This window comes from Camelus bactrianus, chromosome 4 (assembly GCF_048773025.1).
Source record: "Camelus bactrianus isolate YW-2024 breed Bactrian camel chromosome 4, ASM4877302v1, whole genome shotgun sequence".
NCBI classification, from domain to species: Eukaryota; Metazoa; Chordata; class Mammalia; order Artiodactyla; family Camelidae; genus Camelus; species Camelus bactrianus.
The window spans coordinates 12792334-12819363 of record NC_133542.1 but is presented as its reverse complement, the minus strand read 5'-3'; the positions used below and the strand labels follow the sequence as shown (position 1 = coordinate 12819363).

The 27030-nt window shown below is 36.3% G+C and overlaps 1 protein-coding gene across 4 annotated transcripts in view; it reads right to left on the bottom strand.

The window, feature by feature from the left end:
• The window catches only part of LINGO2 (leucine rich repeat and Ig domain containing 2), a 1051774-nt gene that overhangs the window by 279999 nt on the left and 744745 nt on the right, over positions 1 to 27030 (bottom strand). For all 4 annotated transcript variants that reach the window (XM_074361479.1, XM_074361478.1, XM_074361480.1 and 1 more), the window contains one exon: positions 11335 to 11493. The gene's annotated coding sequence lies outside the window, so the exon portion shown is untranslated. The remainder of the gene's footprint in view (positions 1 to 11334; positions 11494 to 27030) is intronic.

The window sequence follows — 27030 nt, the reverse complement described above, 5'->3', positions numbered from 1 at the left end:
TTTGAAACAGTCAAGCTACTTTTCAAGATATGAATCTTTTAGTAGTAAATGCATCATATTGACTAGAATGAGTTATGGGACATATCTCACAAGGGTGAGACAACTATAACTCACAGATGAATGATGTACAGAATTTAGGACAAATGAGATCAAACTGTAATTTACCATCCCTTTCAGGACAGGTTTTTTTGGAAGGTCTCCAAATCATGTATTTCAGAAGGTTCTGGCTTGATTAAGAATTCTATTTGATGAAACATCAGATGGAGAAAACACTACCCTTTCTGCCAGGTAAAGTGTTTTCATTTTGCTGCCAGCTCATGCCAAGAAACAAACATTATTTTTCAAAATAAAAATTATTATAAGTTAGCTTAGACATTGTACTATAATAACTGTACTCCCTTGGCTTACATAAGATCAGATTTGATGATCGAATTTGCAGCAACTATGTCCAGGAGATGCTCAGAAATAGAATAGGAAACACTCTATAAGGTACAGATTTGAGAATTACTCAAAGTTGGGATTTGGGGCTCAGGAATCCTTTGTTGCATCTTCCAGTGCTTCAGATTTGCCAGAAACCAGCTATAAAGACCTATGTGCAATGCTTTTAGTTTTGCATACCCATAACAATGTGCCTCATTTTCAATTTTTATAATCTAACTCCTAGTAACTAAAAGGATACATGTACTCATTTATATCTCGGAATTGCACAGGGATTGTTTTTGTATTTCTTGTGATTCTATTTATTATACTTCCTTACTTGCCTTGCAGAGGCAGGAAAATTATGAGGCAGGGAAGAAGAATGTTGAACTCCCAGACCTTAGGTACACTTTACTTAAGTCATGGAACTTTGGGAACAAACTTGTTCATTGGTTTATCTAACACTGTGAGGGGGTTAGTTTTTAATTTCCTTTAAGATGATTTAGATTATAGGTCTAGAAAGAGACGGCATATACGTGATACTGACACTGGTTTAATTCAAGTAGGATCTACAGGGGAAAACTTATTGAGCTTTAGAACCTAGTTGAATTCTGGTAAAGTAAAATCATGAAAAAGTATTTAAACGCTTAAACTTTTCTATCAGAATTAGTTTCAATCAATTTTGAATTGCTCAGATAAATACCATCACTTTTATGAAATCACATTTTTGAATCACATTTCAATACCATCTACAGTATTTCCAGTGCTGGAGATAGAATCTTCGTTTTCAATCCTGATAATTTACATCATATTTGCCAGCCCACAGCATTCTTACTAGATATTCTAGAACTTGCTGTTCTTTTCAACCATCCCATAATGGCATTCTAGTGAAGTAAAGACAAAGAGGAGAGTTGGGTTTGAATTCCAGTTATCAAAATTGACAACAAATTATATGACTTAGTCTTGATATAATTGAGAAGAAAAGGCATATGTTCATCCCTATATGTCCTTTGGGAGATACAAACATTCTGGAAAAACAAAGATGAAAAAGAACTAGTCTCTACCTTAGACATTCACATTCTGGTGAGAGAGGCAGATGTAGTAGAAGTATGTATGGGTCAAGATATACACGATGAGCTTCTGCACAGCAAAGGAAACCATAGTAAAACAAAAAGACAACCTACAGAATGGGAAAAAATGTTTGCAAATGAAACCAACAAAGGCTTGATCTCCAGAATATATAAGCAGCTCATATGACTTAATAAGAAAAAAACAAACAACCCAATCCAAAAATGGGCAGAAGACCTAAACAAGCAATTCTCCAAGGAAGACACACAAATGATCAATAGGCACATGAAAAAATGCTCAATATCATTAATTATCAGAGAAGTGCAAATCAAAACTACAACGAGGTATCACCTCATACCAGTCAGCATGGCCATCATTCAACAATCCACAAATGACAAATGCTGGAGAGGCTGTCGAGAAAAGGGAACCCTCCTACATTGCTTGTGGGAATGTAGTTTGGTGCAGCCACTGTGGAAAACAGTATGGAGATTCCTCAAAAGACTAGGAATAGACTTACCCTATGACCCAGGAATCCCTCTCCTGGGCATATATCCAGAAGAAACCCTACTTCAGGATGACACCTGCACCCCAATGTTCACAGCAGCACTATTTACAATAGCCAAGACATGGAAACAGCCTAAATGTCCATCAACAGATGACTGAATAAAGAAGAGGTGGTATATTTATACAATGGAATATATTCAGCCATAAAAAATGATAAAGATAATGCCATTTGCAGCAACATGGATGCTCCTGGAGAATGTCATTCTAAGTGAAGTAAGCCAGAAAGAGAAAGAAAAATACCATATGAGATCGCTCATATGTGGAATCTAAAAAAACAAAAACAAACAAACAAAACAAACAAAACATAAATACAAAACAGAAACAGACTCATAGACAGAGAATACAAACTTGTGGTTGTCAAAGGGGCAGGGGGTGGGAAGGGATAGACTGGGATTTCAAAATGTAGAACAGATAAACAAGATTATATTGTACAGCACAGGGAAATATATACAAAATCTTATGGTAACTCACAGAGAAAAAAATGTGACAATGAATATATATATGTTCATGTATAATTGAAAAATTGTGCTGTACACTGGAATTTGACACAACATTGTAAAATTATTATAAATCAATAAAAAATGTTAAAAAAAACATGCAATTCAGCCCACCAAGCTGAAAAAAAGAAAAAAGACATACACGATGGGGATGACAAATACCATGCAATAGCAGCGAGGCCAAATAAGGCACGTGCCTAGAAGTGTGAGTCTCGAGAAATAAGAAGTTTGATTGTGGAGGACGTCCTACGATACAGTAAAGGCTATGGGAATAACACATTGATTACTGCTTTTGCTTTTAGCAAGAGAATTCCTACTCTTTCTTTGAGGCTCAGTTCTGGTTCACCTCCTTCATGAAGCTTCCCCGAGGATTCCAGTCCATCATGACTTTCTTCCTCTGTAGTCCTTGTCATCTACCCAAGTTCCTGCCAGACACTAAAGAGTACTGCCTTTTTCCTTTTTTGATAATATTGCAAATCTTCTCTGCTTGTCGTTGGCATCATAAACTCCTTAAATATAAGGCTAATACTTAAGAGTAGAGATTTGCAATATTGTGTTAGTTTCAGCGCACAGCAAAGTGATTCAGTTATGTATATATATATATTTTTTTCAGATTATTTCCCATTATAGGTTATTACAAGATACTGAAGGATGCCTAGGCCATAAGCCACTAAGTAATGAAATTTTTAAAAAAGAGTAGAGATTGTCTTTAATCTATGTAGAAGTAAAAGCAGACTGAAGTTGAGACTCCTTCATGTGGCCCAGTGTCCCTGAAAAAAATACTCTTGGCAAAAATCTCCTGATGATGATGCTAATAAAGGAGCCTAACAATAATGGGCTTTGGCTTCATAATTAGGCTGCATTTTGAATGTGTAAAATGTAGCCTTTGCGTGGAATTCTACCTACCACCCAAAGTGTGAAAGTGAGGTTACCCTCTGAAAACTAATTTCCCAGGGAAAGGAACTCTATCTATAGAAGTTGCCTTAAAATGACAATGTCTCTCTTGTCACAAGCAGGGACAGGGAGAACAGTGTCCAGGTTTTGCTTGAGTGAATGAAAAAGAAAATGATAACTTCACTAATGGCAGTAACGTATCTAGAGAAGGGGTGCGTTACTGGAGGTCATGGTCTGTTCTGATTGAAATCAAGGGAAGCCCAAGAAAGAAATGTTAGCATGTTGATCGGTAGGGGAGGACAGAGAAGAGGGGAGAGTATGTGTGTGAGGGGCAGAGAGGAGTAGAGGAAGGTGAGGAAGAAAGAGAAGGAGGAGGAGAAGGAAGGAGGAGAATAATAAAGAAAGGAAGGAGGAGAAGAATAAAGAAAGGAAGAGAGAGAGAGAAGAAAAGAAGATGAGGATGTATGTGCCAAAGATCTACGTCTTAACACCAGAGTTAAAATCTGTGGGAGAATGGGGCTCAAATCCTCTCACCTCCCTCTGATTACCCACAATCCTCCACTCGGGAAAATGGCCCACATGGTAGGCAAACCTGAACGCTTTCTTTCTGAGCCAATTCTTATCATAAATTAACACACCCACAAAATTTGTATTTGGCTACAAAACCCTTTGTACATGGAACATATTACCTCCAGATCAGTGTCCCACAGAACACATGCTAGAAGACAATCTGTTTAAATTACTCTGTTGGAGTTTTATCCATTTAAATGCTATCAGAGGAGAGAAAATCCTATATAGATAAAAAGCAAAGTGCTATTCAAATGATTTTTAATTTAGCCGTTTATGTAAGCATTCTATAAGGTTTATATACCTATCCTTATTGTGTATATAAATTTATATACAACATTTACATCAAGAATTATATACAAAGTGTGTATGTAAGTTTTCTGCTCTTTGTTGGAAAGGGGAAACCAGTTTGTTACTGCCAATATCATCAGCAAACATTTATTCAGGATCAGGGCCTATCATAACACTAGGATAACTGACTCTGTAAAAAGAAACACTGTGGGTTCTATCTCTCAAGCTACTTTCACATTTATGAAAAAGCAAAACACACACACATGCAACAAGAAGGAAATTACACAGTATTATAAGAGATCATTATATAATAGAGCAAATTCGTACATCTGTATAAAGGCATAGGGATTGGATTGCTAGTTTTAAGAACTGAAAAACAGGATAATAATATAATGGAAAACTCACAGGTTTTATAAAGAGGAGATCTTAGGAGAAAAACTCACCCTCACATGTATTAGCTGTGTGAGACTGGGAGAATTACTAACCTTTCTAATTCTTGATTTCATCATCTTGAATATGTATATAATTATGTCTATACTGCAGGGTTACTGATAATAAATGACCTGTATTGATCCAAAAATTCAGTGTAGGGTGGTTATCATTATGATTTTATTTTGTGTCACTGCTGGATTCAACAGTAAGAGACATGATATAATCAAGTCTTGGTTTTCCTTCCTTGTACATTTCTGCAGAAGAGACTTTGTAAAGATTGTCTCCAGCAGTATCTTAATTTCATCCTCAGAATGAACAAATCCTTTCTAAAGAAATGTTCCCTTTGCTCACTCAGGGATTTCCTACCACTCGGTCCAAACCCTCTTGCACACATTCTGTCAAGCTGTTAATCCCTAGCATGACTCTGCTTGACTTGCCATTTAACTCCAGGATCCATGACTTCAGCGCTACCTTCCTCACCACAGTGCATTCCCAAATGCCTTTCCTTTCCACCAGGGGCTCCCTCTGCCCCTCACTGAGGGCAACAGGGAGCTGCTGAGGGAAAATAAGCTACTTTCCAGTCATGGCTTGTTGCCAACACCCACTCCCCAATCCTAGGAGAGCCTTCTTCCAAAGCCTGGAATCCTTTCAGTCCCCTCTAGTTGATTCTTTTTCCACCTCCCACTGCCGTTTTCTCATCTCCACTGTCTTCCCTCACACCTCAGCTGACGGTCCACATTCTGCCTTTTACTGAGAAGACGTGACCACTCAGAACCAACAGTCTACAAAGCATGGACTAGAAATTCATGAATTGTCTTGGATTTATCCCCATTCTTCTCCTAGAATGGTTGTGAGATTAATCATAATAGTTAATTTTTAAAGTATTATTTTACTATGGTAAATGTAGTTTTAATTCTAAATTTTTATTTCAAAATTAATAGCAGTCATAAAATACATGTAACTGAAAGAAAAGGTTAAAGGCATAATTATACTTCTTGATTAATGTCGGGGACCTCTAAAGACAGTCTCTATGAGTGCAGACTGAAGTGATATTTCCAAATTAGAGAATCATGTCAACAGATTAGGATGATTTGTTTGCTGCTGTAAGATACAGTTGGCCCTCCATATCTGCGTGTCTGCATCAACGCATTCAAACAATCATGGATGGCATTTGATTGTACAATAACATTTTATGTGAAGGAAATTTAGCATCTGTGGATTTTCTTATCGATGGGAAGGGGAATGGTGTCCTGGCTGTAAGTGTGTTTTATTGATTCCAAAGACTATACTTTGGTATGGAAAATCATTTTGGTGATTTTTGGTTATAAAGAAAATGCTATTTACCTCAATATTAAGGCACCCAACAACATGATTATAATACAACCAATAATAGATTGTTAAACACAACACTAACCATAACTCATAGACCTGTCACCATCTTAAGAAGGAAGTTGTTGCTATAATTCTAATAGACCAAGATCTCCTCAAAGAGCCAGAAGAAAATAAATGCTTATATAAGTAAATAATAATAATAAGTAGCACCACCACAACTAACACTGAGTGCTTATAAGATTGTGAGGTATTCTGCTAAGCACTTTCCATCTCATTTACTTCTAGAAATCCTGGGTAAAATATTCTGAAATTTGGCTGAAACAAATGGACTTTGAGATAGGATGGCTATATATATAGATTGCAAATAATAATAATAATAATAATTATATATAATAACTAGAGCATGAGCATATTTATAATGTGTCAGAGATTATGCTGAGTATTTTACATCTATAATCTCCCTTAATCCACAGAACTGCACCATGGGACCACTGCTAGTATCTTCATGTTACCAGTTGGGAATCAAAGCTCTAAGATGATAAATAACTTGCCCAAGATCACATAATTTGTGTCAGAGTTGGGATTCAAACCCAGGTCTTCCTTAAGGCCAATGCCTACAAATGTGATGGTATATTTACAATCACAATTTGCTATAACTTGTCTTCCCCAAATAGAAGAAGGTTGCTTGCTGGGATAGCTGCATTCCAGTGACTTCTACCCAGACAAGTCTACCCCCAACAGCATAGGTAGAGCCAAAACCTTACTTCTTTCTCCCAAGCATTTGAGATATATAAAAACAAAAAATCAAAATTTGTGATAGCTTGTAGAAGAGAATCATACTTCATTTATAAAGGCAATGAGATATTTAGTAAATGTTTTCCTTTTTTTTCTTGATTCTTAATGTCATGTTAAATCCTCCATGCCCTTAGACCTTGGGTACTATTATATATCATTATGTGATTTTAAAATATCTGTTACTAAATAATGACGGCATTGAAAACCGTGAGAGAATAAGATATCCTTGATCTAACAATGGACAGGATGGATCAAATACCAATGGCCCTACTAACAAGAGAGATGTTTCCAACTGTTAAAAACACAGAAGTTAAGACTTTGATCTGTAGCACAAGCATTGATATTCATTCATTCATTCATTCATTCACTCATCAGATATGTTTATTGAATATGTATGTGGCTCCGGAATTAAGGTCCTCGAGAAGAAAGACAAAGACGTTGGTCTCAAGAATCTTACATTCTACTGAATCATATCCTCACTTCCTTAAATATGCATAATTAGAAATTCTTGGGTTTCTTCCCCCCATAAGAGAATTTCTCTGAAAAATAGATGAGTCAGTCATACAAAATGTACTGAATCTGATGTACTGCTGTGGAGCCTTACGACAATGGTAATGTTCAATACAATAATTGGAGTGAAAATGATGCTGTGAGTTAAGAGTTTCCTGCAGCAGAGGTGTTAATGCGTCCTGGCTCATTAAAGGGTGTGTCAGTGAAGGTTGGGCTGAAGTTCACTTTCATTCATTTTGTGTTTTCCTCAGGCTCCCTTCTTCCTCAGTTATTTTCCATAGCTTTCAAGTGCTCCCTATTATTTTGACCAAATGTGCATTGTGATGGAAAGGACATGATACTTTCAGCAGAATTACTTAATTAGGTTTGAGTAAGCAGTCTGTGCCAAGTAGGGTAGCTTTGCTTTCTAGCCATAAAAATGTGCCTGCCATGCATGCTGCGTTCCCAACGAGTGAAACACAGTGATTGATGTGATGATAAAACGATGAAGGGAAGGATAAAGCCTGAGAGATAAAAGTCTCAAAAGGGAAATAAAGTAGGGTAGCAGCCACCCCCATCTTAATTGAAGCATAAATTTTAGGAACAGGATCTGAGGTTTAATTTCAAGCACATATTGGAAGCGAGTTTAGAGTGTGTGTGTGTGTGTGTACCCTTGTGAGTGATGAAACCCATATAAATTAAATTCTTTTCATCCTTTGTATGAGGAGTTTTCCTACTATTTCTAACACAGGAAAATTTGTAAATGTAGAGGTTTATTGATTGTCACCGAGAGGCACTCATTTAGTCAGCGTTTAACAGAGACTAACAGAATCAGTGATGAGCAGACACTGTTGTAGGCACTGGTGATAACAGCAGACTGGAAACCGTACATTTCTGCAATCACAGAACTGAATGTTTTTAGTTTATCTTTTCTCTCTGTACATACCTTCCCTGACCCCACCCCCATCCTATGCCAGAATCATTTTCTTAATGGATTGATTAGATTACATCACTTTCATGTTTATAGCCGTGATAGCTACACCTGCAAAACACTACAATCCAGCCTCGACCTGACCTGTATATCCCACCTCTTTCTACATTCTCCATACATTCTAGGATCAAGTGTTCTGTTTTCCAAGACTAATATTTATTTTTACATCATGGAGACTTCGCCATACTCCGCCCAGACACTAGAATGGCTTCATGCCTATTTCCTACCTATTAAAATTCTCCCCACTTTTTAGATGCACAGCTGAAATGCCTATTAAGCCTCAAAGACCTTTTAATACTCCTATCAATTATAAGAATCCTTCATTTTTGTTCCTAGAGAATTTTGCTTGCAACACACCATTTAACTTTTCAGTACATTTTGCCCCGCTTGAGCTGTTTATGTGGCTGTTTTATTTTGTGCGTGCGAACTACCTGAGGACAGGGAAGGAAGGGTTGCTAATTTGTTTCTGGCCACATACTGCTTTACATGTGGTTAACATTCAAAACAGGTCTGGAGAGGAAGTAAACATGTAGCCCAAAGTATTTAAGAGTCACATGAGGCTTTTCATGATGGACACAGCTACCTCACTAACTTCTCAAAATTTTATTTTCAGACGATCTCAGGATAAGAATAGTTGCTCTCTGCGGAGAGGAAAGGACCCACTGCTACTTAAATGTTTTTCATTAACCACCTTAGAGACTGCAAATCCCATTACATGAGGCATGCTATAATCAGAAGTGCTGTGAAAAATTTCACCTTTTATAACCTGTCTTGATAGCTTAATATTGCTTCTATGTGCAAGCACATTGTAATGTAATCTTGAGCTAGGCAAATTTTTACTTAAAAATGCTTGAAAAAAGAAAAATTGCCTTTAAGCTCAGGAACAGTGCAAATTTTTATGATTTTGCTATAAACTTCTGAGAACAGAATTCAGAAGCCTTGACATTCTTTTCGCTTTCTGGAGAAGCTAGCGTGCATCCCCATAAAAAATACAGCTGTCATTCTTACAACAGAGAACAAAAATGAATTTCAAACTAATGTAAGTATAAAACTATACTGTATACATTTTCTGTTCACTTTAAAAGAGTTAACCCTTAACTGGGAACATACATGCATTCACTGTCAAATCCTTTACAACCAGAGGACACTTCTAAATTGTGTGCTTTTATACAGAACAGTGGTATTTCCTATCTCTGTACATCGTAATCAATAGGATTCACTTCATAAGACTGCGTGAAGAGAAGTTATGTTTCTTTAAGATACTTGGACCAAAAATATTTGTTGTACAGTTTTTCTGTATTGATAGCTTGCACGATTCAAAAGCATAAAGCATTCTAAATAATAAAAACACTTACCTTACAAATAGAGAATAGCTTTTCCTTTGTGACAAGATAGATCATTGCAAATAACTGCAATAATACATGATTACTTACCTTCAAAATAGATTTAATTTTATCCCTCCCCTTTTAGCCTTGGTTCTTTCTAAGTCTGATGTTTTAACATGCAACCCACTTTTGCTGAAAATATTGAAATAAACATAAGCAGGATGAAATTTATTTTGGATCTAGAGATTAAGACTTAAAAGCTTAAGAATTTGGAAGTCTATTATTAAGCATTCTTGCTATAATTATTTCCTAGATACCAATGCTATGAAGCATGGAACTAGGGTGAGCTTTATTCCACAAACACATCTTGCATTTTGATGTCTCTTTTATTTACAGCTGGTAGAACTCTTTTAAACGTAGGTAACCCAGTATGCCACAAAACAGGACAAACTCAGTTCACTAAATAAGGGTTTCTGCCTTGAGTTTGGTGATCTATACTACTTCTAACAAATATGAAATTCATGGCTTTTTGAGTTTTGTACTCTCAGAATATCATCTATGGACAAGTAAGTTATTAGGGGGTTTAGAAGGGGTATCTATTAAACTTTAGAAAATCAATTATTCTCAAGCACTTTCAAAGTTCTCCTTTATATCCAAATAATTATCTTGGGCTATAATTTATTAACTGAATTCCATCTTATTTTCAGAAAATGAAAAAGTTATGTTTGTTAAAAAGACTTAAAGGGTTCAAGTGACTTAGACTGATCTCCCTCTGCTGGTCTCTAAATGAACAAATTTTTACTTATATTTTCTGTTTCTATAATTGAACTTAAAGAAAATCCTGCTTTGGGATTCATAAAATTCAAATAAAATGTAAGAGCTTTGATGGTCTTAAGGTCAGAAGACAAGAATAAATTGTAGTTTCCTGAGGTAATTGTTGATAACCCATTATGTTACAGAGGAGGAAGAGACTTTAAGAGAAAGATAAGAGGATGTGGCCAAACTATGGATAATAGTTGAAAAAAGGTTCCAGAATGAAACAGACAAAAGTAACAAAGAGAATACTTGAATAAGAGTATGTATAACATTTTAAATTATAGAAGGCACAATAATAATGGAGAATGCCATTGTGTCACCATTTTAAATAATACTTAATGAACAGAATTTAGAATGATACCTTCAAAGAAACAAGACAAAATAATGATATGTCTTCTAAATTGAAGTAACCTTGAAGCATATACGAAGCATACATATGAAATGATACTCAGATTTCTGTATCATGTAAAATATAAATCTTTAAAGGCAACACTTTCCCTAATGAATCTTCAAAATGTATAACCGTTTCCTTATTCCATCATTGGTCAGAATAGTTACTTAAAGAGGAAAACTCCTTAGCTTGCAATTTTGGTTATTGCATTAAACTAGTATCCATTGTATCTTGTGTCTGCTTTATGTGTTTCTTAAAGTAACCTCCTTCTCCTCTCTGAGAAAAAGGGACTCAGTTATTACCATATACGTTCTCCTGAATTCAAGGGAGCACTGTTCTTCAACAACCTGTTTAGTGGACTTACAAAACAATCAGACAAGCTCTACATTATTCAATACATCCTGGCAGTACGCCAAAGCCCTTAGAACAAGTGATAAATGATCAGATGTCTCCCTCCAGTCTTACCTGGTTTACTCCTTTTAAAAATCCAACCCTTGCTGTCTACCATGCAAAGCTCTTGGCCACTGGGTGAAATCCAAACTGGGTAGCTGATCATGATAATTCCAACATGTCACTGGCAGTAGCATCTCTCAGAGTCCCACAAGCCAACTGCTTGAAATGAACCTGCAACAAACATGGAATTTCTTCATTTTAACTGAAAAATAGTGAACTATGTCCTAGGTCCAGGAGGCATCATGACCTAATCAATAAGGAAATCATAAAGGACTGTACGAGAGGCAATAAATGCCTCTTAAGATGCTGATAAACATTAAAGCCAGGAAACGAAGTTCACGTGCTACAGAAGGTGTTTTTACAGAGTGCATGCTCCTCCTCACATTATTATTGATCTATTTAAGCTTTCAGTGTACATAAATATTATTGATATTAAAACTGACACCTTTCATAGCATGTACCCCTTCTCCTCCATGTAGGTGATCACTTAGAATACTCAAGAGTATTTTTCTTGACTCTATCCATAATATTCTCAGGGTAACTGGGCAATGAGTTTCAAAAGGGCAGAACCCATCAGCAGCTAGAAGAAAACCCACATGATGCTCTGGATCAAGGATAGTTTCCTTTGTGAGTTCTAACATTCCACTCAGTGTCAGCATTCCCAGTATAAAAATTGCAACATGTCTGTAGGAAATAGTGCATGAGAAACAACTTTTAGGGGTGCGTGTGAGGTGTTGCAAATTCAGCAGCCACCATTATCCAAATCAAGATAAAGATCATAAGACAGCAATCAACATGAACATGTTGTATCCAGAGTATGTACACAAAGGAATGACCAGAACCCAGCAAAGTAATTAGACAGCTAATATAGGGGCAATATTTAATGCTTCAATTAGTTAAATTCATATGAGTAAACATGGTGTTTAAACTTTATAAGCATGTTTAACTTCCATTCAAGGAGAAAAATCCTCATGTATAATCAACAACATTTAATTGCACTGATACCTGCCACATAAATAACTTTGTTCCATAGAAATTTATAAAGATACTAATAAACAGATTTGCTTATTGGTCTTCCCAGGGTAGTTTTTCATAATGACTAGATTTTTAAAGCTACAACATTTAGTTTATGCATATATAAGAACACATTTATTATTATTATTTCCTAAGTGGTGCAACAGAAACGACTGAGAGGTTATTCTAAGTGTGTAGGGGGACTTAGATGAATGATTTTGTGCTGCATTCATGGACACAGGTGCAAAGACTTATTTTAGCAAGCCACAAAATGATATATCCTCATGCACCTGTGATTAGAACTTCAGGTATTCCCAGAAGTCAATGTGGAGACTTTATTAAAAGCCGCAACAGTGAGATATTGTGCCACTTCAGCAAGAACGGTAAGACAGCCAGGGCTTGAAGTCAAACACATACCTCAGACTAAAATGGAACACTTCAAAATAAGTCCTTGAGAAAAGAGACATGTATACCTGGACACTAAATGAACATGCTGCAGCTCAAAACGAAAGTACTACGTTGATGCTATTAGTGACACATAAATACCCACACACCCAGACACACATAAAATGGCTGGAAATTTCTAATCTCCTGATCTAAGCTCTGGTATCCATTAAGCTAAAATCTTAGTCAATTTCTGGATGCAAATGTTTCTATTCATGCCCCAAATTATTTTAATTCTTTTCTTCTTTGAGGATACTCTGAAAATGATCAAATCAATTTTCTTATAAAGCAAATCTGTTTCCATGAGTGGTAATCCTTTCTGGTCTCTTGGTAGCTGTGCAGGGCATTAGAAGAAGTCATATACAAGTAGACTAAGTGACAGGGAAGTGTTTATAAACATAATCCCCAAGCCACCCAAACTGACTTTGAAGTGAGGAATTTTTGAAAGCTACTTGCTTTGGAAGGACTCATCTGTACCCAGTGTGACTTCTAATACTTCAGTTTTGCCACTGACTATAAAGGAGTGAAAGTAAGTATACATCAGCACAACTACCTGTGCTCTAACATGCCTTTATTTATTATACAAAAATAATGCTGTTGATTCCTTCTTTAAAGAGGTAGGTTTTGTGTGTGTGTGTGTGTGTGTGTGTGTGTGTTTTCAGTAGTGAAAAAAAGTTTTTTCCACCAACCACTGAACACTAATTCATCCATTAACCCACTTATTCATTTCACACATGTTAACTGAGCACCTCAGTTGTGTCAGATATGGGATTATATGCCCAAATACATAATGAAAAGATACATATTGTCCCCACAGAAAAGATTACTATCTGCTCTATTCTGATTTGTTGACACATATCGGTAACCAAGAAAGGTAGCAACGTTAGATCAAATTAAAATAATTGGTCTTATTTTATATCCCACCTACTATATGACCAGACCATGGGATTTTATGAAGTTTGGCAGTGAGCAAAGCATCAACAGCCAAGGGCAAACTGCAGTACAAAATCACTGAGTCACACAGTAAAGTCATGTCACATTTATGCTGGATGTGATGGCTTTGTGTCATTCTTAAGTCTTTCTCTCTAAGCCCCCTAACTGATTGAGTCATGATGGTTCAAAAAAATCTAACTGATTATCAGGTTCTGAATGTACATTGATATTTCTGGCACTGAACATAGAGTCAGTGCCCCCACATGTGTGTATTGGGCATTGCAGTACAATTCTGTGTGGTCTACATCACAAGTTAATGGATTTTTGTGGGGGTGGGCACTATTATACAAGTTGCTTCACACAATTTTTGTATTTATCATTCCATTTATTTTCTCAGAGGATCTGTAAAGTTAAATGCATGTGTTCTTCTCAAAGGGAAGTCCATGTGGTGTTCGCAAGAAGTACAAATTCTATGACATTGATTTGAATCTTTACTCTAATACCCATTTTCAGAACGAAAAAAATGTATACAATAACATTTTTCACTTATCTCCTTTCAGATATGATGCTGCATAGGAATATGAAGTCAAAAGATACAGGTAATACTTTAAAAATACTCTTAGATATTAAATAAAAAATTAAGAAATTTTTACTAAAATCAACACAGCTTCCAAATGTTTTAATTTTCTTCTATTTTCTCATCTTATATTTTTTGAGATCTGCTTATTACTGAAACAACTAGTCTGAAAACAAGCCTTTTTAAAAAATACTATTTTTGAGAAATTTGTATTCTTTTAAAATAATTTTGAACAAATACATTACATTGTATGTAAATTATACCTCAATAGTGTTGATTTAAGTTTTTTAAATGCTTTTTTGACCATGTTCAAGGAGGTCCTAGACAGGGATGTGGTATATAGAACATACTGATAAAATACTGTTGTATGTGAAGGGATAGATTTGGGGTTTAGGATTAACAGATACACATTACTGTATATAAAATAGATAAACAACATGGCCCTACTGTATAGCACAGGGAACTAAATTCAGTTTCTTTAATAAGCTGTAATGGAAAAGAAACTGAAAATATATACATGCGGTTTTACATGTATAACTGAATTGCTTTGCTGTACCCCTGAAACTAACATTGTAAACTGACTACACTTCAATGAAAAATAAGAACTGAAAAAAAAAAAAAAAAAAAAAAGACCAAAGTAAAATTTTTATAAAGTAGAAGAAATTCAGACATTCACAAACTCTGTTTTCTTGTTTCCTGGTCTGGCCTTAAGTGCTCTGAAATTGAATTTTGGTCTCTGTCTTTCCTTATGCACACTACCACTGCCCTTTTAGTAGATGAGCTTTTATCTTATTGCTTAGAAGAAAGCTTTCCAAAGGACCCCGTTAGCACTTAGGCACTTGTTCTATAGGATATTGATTTGTACTGGTTGATATGTTGCTCTTTAAACCTTATCTCAGGGATGCGCTTCATCTTCCCCACGGACGCATGCCGTGTAGCCCTCTGGGTAGCCGACAAAACTACGAGTACTCAGCATTCTACAAGCTCAGTGCATTTTGCAAGCTTTGTATCTAAGTTGCTCGTTTCTCCCCACAAACATCAAGAACACAAACATCAAGAATGTAGGGACACGTAGCTTATCAATAATCAAAGTTATGAGTCTTTCTGCCTTAGAGATTTCAAGTCTGTCCGCTTTTATCAGTGATATTGGAAAAGGAAAGATGCCACCATTTTCAGTCACAAAATTATGATTTCTAAATTCTTTTTATTTTCTTCATTTTGTCAGATGTAAAAATCACAGATTATTTCCCAGTAGACAGAGGTCATCAATAAAAATCTATGTGCCCACTGCTATCTTTTTTATATGGAGATTCTCATTTAATTTTCTCAAAATAAGTATTATAAGAATTCCCACTTTATGGTGGTGAAACTAAAGATGAGAGAGTTTAAATTATCGCCAAAAGGCATAGATGTACAGCTAATTGATAGGGCTGTGCTGTCAAGTCTAAATTCTTATAAATTGAATTTGAGAGATTTGCTCAATCTACAGATGAAAATCTGAATCTTGCGGAAATGAAGTGACATACCAGAGGTCATTAAGATCACAGCAGGACTGGATGAGCACCTAAACCCATGATGCTCCTGTCTTTCCAATACACTGCTTCTTACCCAGCTGACTCAGCGTGTCATCTAAACAAATTTATAGATTTCCAGTTCACCTGATTTTAAAGAATCATGTTTTGGGTAGGTTTTATTTTAGAAAGAAGATACCAAAGCCAACAAACAAAATAATGGGATTTCTGAGTACTCAATTTTAAATGAGCTTAATTGTCTGAAAGTAACAGATGACATCTTTCTCTTTCTCTCTTGCAAGCCAATTTTTTTTCCAGTGGGAAAAATATAGACACAAGGAGAAGACTGTGTTGATAGATTGTGACAAAGTGTATGATTGGATTAAAATATAAATAGCACGTTGATGTTTTGCTGATGCCCATTTGGTGTGTTTAGCTACGGTATTAGCAATTACAAGCTTCAAATAATATTCTAAGATCTTCATTTAATATTTTCATTTTGGAAACCCAGCAGGAAGCCCCTTCAGTGACATAAAATAAAATCTAGGGCAATTCAATCAACATCTGAGAAACCAGTGCCTGATACTCAAAAACAAATAATTCTCCGTGTTTCCATCTCTGCTCAAAGATGCCTAATTCTGCCTTTGATTATAATCTAGAAACTTCTAACTAAAACAGTCTATATTCCTACTTGCATTTTTTTTAAGTAAGGGATCCAATTAGTTACATTCCCCATTCTCCACAAGTGAAACTTGTCTCCATCCTTTTTCTTTCCTTTTCTGTTTTCTCCTTTCTTCATTCCTTTACTTCCTCTTTCCTCCTTTTCCTTTTTTCCCCCACTGTCTTCTCTTCCTTCCTTCCCTTGATACTCCCTTCTTCACCCTTTTTGTCTTTTCATCTCAGCAAACATGTAAATGTCCATTAAGTTGTATATAATGTGCTGGGCTCTGAGGACCAGGCAAGTACAAAGACTCAGTTCCTGCCCTGGTATTGCTCATAGTCTAGTCGGGTGGACAGAGAAGTAAACCAATGTCTTATGGAAGAGAGGTGGGGATGCAACCTGCTTTGACTTCTTCAGAATACATCAGCCTTGAGAAGAAAAAGAGTGCATAATTTGACCCTAGCTTGGCTTGACCTGAAGTGAGAACTTACAAACATAAATGAATCGTCACCTGTAAGTTCCCATATACCTCATTCTGAGTTTTCTGTGGTTTAAAAAGGGATCCTTTAAAATGCTCAGAGATCACACACACACACAAAAAGTCCCAAGGTAAGTTGTATCACTTAAATGCAAATACAGCTTGGTTGGCTTCCACCAGAAGCTAAAGTGCCAGCCAATGGTGGACCGAAGAATGCAAGCTTAGCCTAAGGGCATTACAAATAGTATTTTAAACACCATTTTTTCCAGACAGAATGCATTTGTGAACTGGTTTTGTCATTGGCCACCAGTATGAGATCCTGCTTTACAACTATGGAAGAGTCACCACCCACTGTTATCTAGATGTTGGTCCCTTTGCCTCACTTCTTGGCAAAATCCATGGTGGGTAAAAACGTCTCTTCAAGAAATCTTTCTAGTGGAGGAAAAAAGCCCCTGGACTAGATCATCAACGTCACCAAGAGTGTGTCTAATACTGTGGATTCTTGGCTACCACTCCAGAATGAACAAACCCCATTTTTGGAGTGAGATTGGGACTTCTACAGATAACAGTTCCCTAGGTTACACTTAGATACACTAATGTTTAAGTTATATCTGTTATATCTATGTTATATCTGATTCATGACTAAAGTTTTAAAATAAAAACTATAAGGTGTCTGGTTTGTATGTCATAGGTGTATGGTATTGGCAAAATTAAATGGTCAAAGAGCTCTTTAATTGACTTAAGAAAATTAAGTACTTATATAAATACTCAAACATAGAGAAAACTGGCCAAAATAAATTTCAGGTTCACATTATCTAAAAAGTATTCAGTACTGGTATTAAAGCTAGCTTAAGCTTATTGGTTTAATTACTATAAACACATCTTTAGAGACATCAATGTTAAGTATAATACTTCTATTGGGCCTAGGCTTACTAGAGGTCAGGTAAGACTATTGTATCTGTTACAAATTTGTCAAAAAGAAAAGTAACTCAGTGTAAAAAAAAACTTTCAAAAAAGTAATAAAATAAGAGATTTTGGGTAAACTCTATAGGACTTTTATTTTGGAAATAATCTATCTAAAATTGTCTCCTCAAATTCTGGTACTTAAAACTTGAAACTAAGTTAAAAATTTCACTATCTGTGTCATTTACAAAATATTAAAACATTAATTGCTGGGCAGGTCTAGGTTTATCTACCTTTGCCTTAGGGAAAAAAAACCTAAAACGTTTAAGTTTCCAGTCAGAAAACGATGATATGACAACCAACTCACAGTTGCTTGCTTCTTCGTTTTTGCCAGAGATTTAAGGTTTTAAGGGTTAAAATTATAGTATGTAATTAAAGCTCCTAAAATAAGTATTTCAATATACAGTGCAGAAGTATGTATGTTTTCAGTAAAAGAGTTTCATAAAATACAAGAAAATTTCATGCATAATCAGGATTTTAAATATTTAACAAATTCTAAAAGTTCTTTGTAGCTCCAGCTAACTTTGAAATGCTTTAAAGGCATCTTAGATACTAAGTTAACTTGGATTTTTTAAAATATGTTAAATTAAATATAATCAGTCATAATTCTAGTAATTACAAACAAGTCTCTTTATCGATTACAGATGTTTAACCATGTCTTTTAAGTCTTTTTGTTGTCACAGACTGCTGTTACACAGGTGTTTCATCTTTAAGAAAATTCATCAGAAGTCAATGGAAACAGTGGGTTACAGCAGTCCCACATCAGATGATGGCTATGTGGGGATTCCAGCCCATACCCTCAAACCTGTGGACGCAAAAACAAAAAGGCTGTCCCGCCCCTGGGGCCCCTAGATTAGACATTCAGAGATTTTTACTCCCTGATAGGCAGGGTGAATCCCCCTACTCATAGCCTGGCAGTAGTTTCAGAAGACGGACCATCACCCCTCTGCAAACCCATAAGATTATGGGAGTAAAATCTCTGAGGGGGGAAGGAGACAGGGAGGGGGCAGGGCACAGCCATTCAAGGAATGCTACAACCATTAACATCAAAATGGTGAAAGATTCAACCCCCAGGAGGCCTTGAGGCTCAGGATGGTGGGAGATTTGACTTCTAGCAGATCTTGAGCTTCATTATTTGCTCACTGTAGTATATTAACATGGTGAATAACATGCCCACAGGCCCACAACGGTCCCAAGGCTAGCCACAGAAGGTCGGAGTGGGAAATGGCCAACTTCCTGGGAATCCCAGTCCCTTCTCCAGACTAGTTAGACTGGTCCTTCCACTTAATAGCATATGAAGCCACTGAGCCCATATAAACTGGCAACAGGGTGCCTCGTGGCAGCCCTCCTCTTCGGAGGTGGCCCACACTCTGTCCATGGAGTGTGTACCTGCTTTTAATTTCAGCACCCAACCCTCACCCCTCGTGGCCTTTCTCTTGCCTTTCAATGTATTTCTCTGAATAAATCTACCTTTACTCAAAAAAAAAAAAACAAAAAAAACCCCAAAAAACCCACTCTTCTAGAATAAAGCCTATTATTGACATTTCTCAATACTTTCCAACAAGTTTTAATTTATAACATTTATTCTCCTTTAATTTCAAATAAATTAACCTATTTTGGAAAAATTACTCTTCTATAAGTTAGATGCATTGACAAATTCCCTTTAATGATCGATTTTTCCCCTTCAAATATTTAAGAACTTAGTTTAATGTTCAATTTATGTACATGATCTTCATCGCTTTTTATTTAATATAACTTTCATTTTTTTGATCACTAAAAAGACTTCCTAAGGATAGAGAGAAGTTATTATGCACATTTGAAACCACTGGGATTTGTACAGATTAGTCGTAGTAAGAAAAGAGGAGTCAAGTTACCTTTAGGGGGAGGCAGCACTGTACTTAGAATGGGAAGCAAGAAAGGAAGGGAGCATGGTGGTCTCATCACTATGTCTCTACTCATGACCAGCCTCAATAACAGCCCTCACATGGCAGGGTTTTGACAGTTGTCACTTCCTGATGGGACACAGTTTGCATGTTTGAATTCCGCACTCCTTTTAGAGGGACAGTAGTGGTAAGTGTTTCAGGAGTTAGAGAGCATTCAAGAAAGTGGGGTTAGGAAAATAACAAGCATTTGGCAAGTAACCACTGTGAATTAGTGTGTCGTGCTGGATGCTATACTTACACGTTCTCATTCAATGGTCACAACACACCTGGGAGACAGATGTGATTATTCCTACCTGGTGACTGAGCAGACTTAGAGTCAGAGAGGATAAACAGCTGGCCTAAGGTCACAAAGCTAGAGGGACAAGCAGAATTTAATCCTCTGACTTCTTGGTTGCAGAGGCCAGGCTTCTTCCAATAGAATAAGTACTCTGTTGGTTGTTTGTCCTATCAGTTAGCTTTTTTCCACTTCAAGAATAAACCCAGGTCAACCGTTTCTCTCTTCCATCTCTAAAGCTTCCCCTCCTTTAACCACTTAAGTCCACTTTCCCCCAACATCAGATATAAAGAGATAAAGCACAAGAGAGACAATGTCATGTTTGTTTGTTCCTGGCTGTCCACAAACCAACATGTTCCTCTTCCTAGTCGCTCTCTTGAGTTTTGTGAGGAAAGTAGGATGGAGTTTGACTACTGCATTATTCTTGCATGCTGCATTATTAACATAAGGATAGCCTCAGAGGGAAGGCAAAGCCTTCTTTCTGCTGCTGTCTGGGAATGAAGGGGCTTAGATATGACCTAACCTTGACTACTTGAAGGAATGATGCAGAAGTAAATAAATAAGTGAATGAATAAATAAGTAAATACATAAAAAACAGTAGTGACTAAAACATAGGTTTTCCTGCAATGTGACCTTGTTTATTTATCCAGAGCCTGCCCAGGCTTCCTTGTTCTTGTTCACATGCCTATTTTGTAAGGCGTGGATCTCATTCTGCTAAATTATTTTTTAGGTTTAATAGAGCCAGAGTTATTTTCAAAATTGACAGAAAACCTATGATGGCCAAGTTGGACTGACACAAAGTTGCAGGGAGTATGTCAAAAAGAACAACAAAAACGAAAGAAAAGCAGGAAAAAGAAAATCTGAATAGAGAAACTTTGGCTGAAGTTATGATGCATCTAGTAAAATTACCGAAAACAAAAACAAAAACGTCTGTATCTAGTAAGTTTCAAATCCGTGTGTTAAGGAGAATGTTGAGAATGGCTTCCAGATACGATGAGACAGCTAGAGCAATTTTACAATAAAGATACATTAAATTAAGAGTGATCTGCTTCACAGACAGACATACATATGAATTCTTTAAAACAGGGGCACCCTAATGTATAAAATCAGATTCAATCGATATGAATTTGGCTGACACTTTTCTACTGCTGGAACAAGCAGTCATTGGCACAAAGGTCAAGACAGCACCCAGACTTGTTGCCATCATGCAGAACTTGATGGCTGCTTTCCTAAGTCCGATTTTCCTGGCTTTTTTTGAGAACAATTTATAGAATTTATTTTTAATTTTTTTTTTTTTTTTACTTCCCACCCTATCCACAACTTAGGCAGCAGACAATTAGTGTAATTTTGTAAGAGCTTGAGTTTTTAAAATGAATATAGAGGTAGTTATATATCAATCATCATTCATTCATTCAAAAATACTATATTATTAGTATATTCCAGGCACTGTGCCAGATTCTGGGACAAAATAATGAATAAAACATACACTTTCCTAGACCTCACAGTGATTACATTATCTGTTAACTTGTCCTTACTGAATTCACATATTTTATACAAACTTGGTTATACCTGATAATATGTCTTTCTTCTGGACTCCCTGAGACTAAGAGAAATTTGGTATAAAATTTTTGAAAGGTAAGCTGTCAAATCTCGTCTCAAGATTGAATAACATGTTTATATTTAGGTTTTTGACCCACTCATGACAATTCATAGCTAGGAAATAATCCAAAAAAAAGTTTATTAACTCATTCTTTCGTTGCCACATTCAACTAATATTTATAAATACTACTATGTGCTGGGTTTTGTTTTATTGTAGCAGAGACCAAGACAAACAAAGTTCCAAGTTTCTTGGAATTTCCTTCCAGTGGAGGAAGGTAGATGGTAGAAAATAAGATGATTTCTGAGAGTAATACATGCCACGGCAAATATAAAATACGGTAACGCTAGCAACGCACAGGACTGGGGAGGTGCTTGATAGGCTGGGTGATGAGGGGAGTCCTGTCTGATGGAGTGTTCACACGTATGATGTTCACCCAGATAATACTCACAACAATAAAAAATGAGAAGCAGACTAAATGCTCAAAAATTAGGTAACTCAGATCGGCCTTACCCTAACACCAAAATAAATATAAAACTGGTAAAAAATAAATGAGGCAATCATTTTAGGCACTAAATGGGCAGAACAGGACTGTGGTATCTGACAGAAAGGAAATACACTGAGGTGAGCCCTGGCTAATCCCGCAATTGCCTGGCTTTTTGCCTGGGGGCAACTGCCACCACAGTGAAGAAAGGTGGAAACTAAAGGGGGTAGTGATACATTGAGCTGCAGAGGCAGACACTGGAGTTCTAGGACATTGGAGTTGCTGAAATGTACAGGGCAGGGTATCTGAAAAGAGAGAGTGCACCGAGGAAGGAACCTGGAAGTCTGAATGGAGATTTGCCCATAACAACTTGGGAAAGAAGAAAATATTTTGACTTGAATGATAAAGAAAATATGACACAGCAAAATGCGTGGGCTGCACATCAATCAATGATTCAAATTATGATTTATCCTTTTTAAAGCTTGTATTGGAAAAGAAAAAAGGTCTTAAATCCAAGATTTAAGTTTCTACCATAAAAAACTAGAAAGAAATGATGAGACAGGGAAATAAAGATAAAAGCAAGATTCAAGGAAACAGAAACAAACAGTACAGAAAATTAACAAAGTGCTATCACTACAGATCTTAAAGACATTGAAAGGATAACAAGGGGATACTCTGAATACCTTTATAACAATAATTTGACAATTAAGATGAAAGGGACAGATTCTTTACAAATCATATTTTAAAATCCTTAAAAACACAACACAACTAATAAAATTGATTATATCTAATAAAGAAATTGAATTCATAATTATGAAAACCTTACCAGAAATAAAACTTCAGATTCAGATAATTTTACTAATGAGCACTGTCAGACATTTAAGGAAGATAAAATACCATTCTGTTGTAAACTCTTTTACTCCAAAAAGCAATGAACACTACCCAATACACTTTGTGATGTTAAAGAAACCTAACAAATATATAATAAGAAAAGAAAATTACAGATCAATAGCCCTCATATATGTAGATGCAAAAATCATTAAGCAAATATCAGCAAATCAAATCCAATCATGTGTTAAAAAAAAAAAAAGGATAAAAAGGTAACTACGGTGGGGTGTACCCCCAGAAAGCAATTTAACATTTGAATGTAATTCACCATGTGATCACTTCAATTAATGCAGAAAAGTCATTTGACAAAATTTAACACCAATTTATGATAAAGACTCTCAGCAAACTAGGAATAGAATGGGCCTTCCTCAAGCTGATGAAGGGTGTCTACCTAAAATTAACATCATACTTAATGGTAAAATGTTGGATGCTCTTCCCAAAGGTTAAGGTCAGTCAAATATGTTGCCTCTTCCCATTTCTATTTAATATTATAACGAAGGTCCTGCTCAGTTCAATAATGCAAGAAAAAGGAAATTAAGAGCATACATATCAGAAAGAAAGAGGCTAAATGACCCCTATTCTGAGCTGGCATGAATTTAAGATGTATAAAATCTCATGAAATTTGTTAGAACTAATAAATGAATTTAGAAAAATCACAGGATTTAAGGTCAGCTTACAAAATTAAGTTGTTTTTCTATGAATTAGAAGTAAACAAATGCAAAATAAATTTTTAGTAATACATTTATTATAGCACCAAAAAAAATACAGTACTTTAAACAATGCATCCAAAAATGTATGTAAATAGGCAGAATTCTAACCTGGCCCCCATGGTTTATGCCTCTTGGGGTACATGTCCCATATAATCCCTATCATTTGAGAGTGGGAAAGATCTATAAATATGATAGGTTATCACTTCATGATTAGATTACTAATCAGTTGACACTGAATTAAGCAAAAGGAAATTATCCTGAGTGGGCGTAACCTAATTCGGTCAGCCTTTAAAAGAAGGTGAAGTTTCAAATTAATTTATTTACAAAACAGAAACACACTCACAGATATAGAAAACAGACTTGTGTTTGCCTGTGAAGAAAAGGGGTCCAGATTGGCAGATGCTATGTGCTGTGTATAGGAGGGATGGACAATGGGTTTATTCTGTGTGGTGCAGGGAACTATATTCAATGTTTTCTGGTGACTTGTAATGAAAAACAACAACAACAACAACAACAACAACAACAACAAAACAATGTGTGTGAGTGTGTGCTGGGAAACAAGCTGCTGGGAAACAAGCTGCTGGAAAACAAGCCACACGTAAATTTCCACGAGCTTAAAATATTACATTCACACTTGCTTGCTTAAAATGCACATGCTTGCTTTGTTTTTAATGTTTTATGCAGTAGATGACCTATAGCACGTATTATGCTAAAGAAAATTTGTGGTGAGCAATCCTGAGATTGACCATAAGGACACAAAGGAGGGCAGATATTTCCTTAGGGTGAAACAATGGACGATCCTGGAAAGCCAGATCATCCATTAACAAATCTTTGTTCTGGCATGAAAGCATGCGGTTAAGCCCAGGGGAAATATTTGCTATCTTGAGATGTCCCGGAGGCAATAACAGGATAGGTTTAGAAATTCTGCATACCCCGAGGAGGGTGATTGTTCCTGGAAGGGATAGGTCTGAAATTAATCAATTAATCAGCAAGCAGAACTTGGTGCTTATCGTCTGGAATACCTCAAGCCTCTCCTCTTTTATCGCATTTTTTTCTGAGCTGTATACTCTTAATAAATATGATGTCGACCAGGCTTTTGGGACTCTAGATCCATGAGATCTTGAGTCCCGTGGTCCCATCTTTGCTCTTTACTTTGTCTCTTTGTTTCTTAAGTCTTGCGTCGCCTGTCCTCAGACATGGTCCCAAGCTGTGCTGGATGCAGCAGGGGTGTGTGTGTGTGTGTGTGTGTGTGTGTGTGTGTGTGTGTGTGTGTGTGAGAGAGACTGGGGCATTATGCTGTATACCAGAAATTGACACAACATTCTAAAATGAGTATACTTCAATAAAAAAATAAAAATAAAAAAGGTGAAGCTTCAGAGAGGTATCTTCTTGCTGGACTTGAAGGCACAGCCTCCATGAGTCCTACTGTACAAGGAAATGAATTCTGCCAACAGCATTGAGAGCTTGAAAAAGAACCATAAGGATCAGAAGAAATCTCAGACAGGTCCAACACCTTGATTTCTGCCTTGTGAGATCTTAAGCAGAGAACCCAGCTGGACCATGCCTGGACTCTTGACCTACAGAAACTGTGAGACAATAAATGGATGTTGTTTTAAGCCATCCAATCTCTCGTAATTTTTAAAACATCAGCAGACGACTAATACATCTTATAATGCCTCTTTATGGAAAACAACAAAATATTGCTAAGAAAAATTAAGCAGAATCTAAATAAACAGAGAAATATACCATGTGTATGGATCAGAAGCCTCAATATTTACAAGATGTTAAGGTTTTCCTTCTTCTTCTTCTTTTTTTTTTTTTTTTTTTTGTGGCTATCGCAGTTATGTTTATTCACACATGAGGGCAACAGCACATCTATAAGTCAACATAATCCTCCACTTTTCCATCCAACACAGCCAGACCAACGTTCCATTTACATAAAGCTGGTTAAGGGTGACCATATGCAGACGCAGGACTGGAAGGTTTCAAGGCTTTACTTCTTTTATCATTACTCCTTATTTTATAAATGATAAAGCCCATCAACCCCATTCTTACCCAAATCTCCCGGTAAACTTGGGTATAGTAGAGCTTCACGGGGATCCAAACATTCTTAATAAGGTTTTGAAGCATCTTGGTGCAGGACAAGCAGCTCAGGTGGCCCCAACCCCACAACCAACAACTTGGAGAGGTCACTTAAGATGTTAAGATTCTTTAAGTTGATTTATAAATTCAACACAATCATCATCCCAGCAAGCTTTAAAAAAAAAAGAAATTGTGAGGTTGATTCTACAATTTCTCTGAAAATCCAAAGGATCTAGCCAAAGCCAAAATAAACAAAGAAGAAGGATTAAAAGTAGGGAATTTATACCATTCAGCTTCAAGGCTTCCTATACAGCTACATTAATTAACACAGTGAGGGTACTGATACAACGAGAGACAAACAGATCTAAAAAGAACAGAAAATCTAGAAATGCATCCATACTTGTACTTTCAATAATGTCAACAAAGCATATAGAGTGAAAATATAGACATGAGAGCTACACAGCAAATTTAGGTCACTGGTTACATCAGTGGCAGGAAGCAGAAACAATTGCAAAGGAAGATTCAGCATTATCTATAAAGATTTACTTCTTATACAACAAAAATAAAAACAACAGCTCTGAACCAAGTATGACAAAATATCAAAAATAAGCTGGATACTAGTGGACATATGGGATATGTTGCACTATTCTTCAGATCTTTTTAATACTTGTTTGCACTTTGCACTATTTCCTCCAAAAAATAATCTTTCCTTTTGACCAACCACTTCTACACTTAAGAGTTCACACAAATGACCTATATTATGGCTTTTAAAATTTTTTTTTGTATCTTTCTATTCATTTCTACATCAGAGGAAAAATGTGATTTCTATATAACTGATTATCAACATAAGATACCCTCTCAGTGAAATTCTGAGTCTTAACGGCATTTGTCACTCTGCACAAAAGATCAGTACCCACACATTACCAACAGTGGGTGATGGTGACGGCAGCCACACAGTGGTGTGCAATGCTTATCTCCCAGGGAGTGATCAATCAACAGACTTCTGATCTTATCCACATGGACACTTCTTTGCTTTAGGTATGGCCTTTACTTGAGTGTACCTTCAGCTCGCCAGATCTGTGTGAAGCACGTGCACTTGTGGTTGGAGCTGACGCACTTTAGACTCTTCAACCTCAGATCTAACACTTG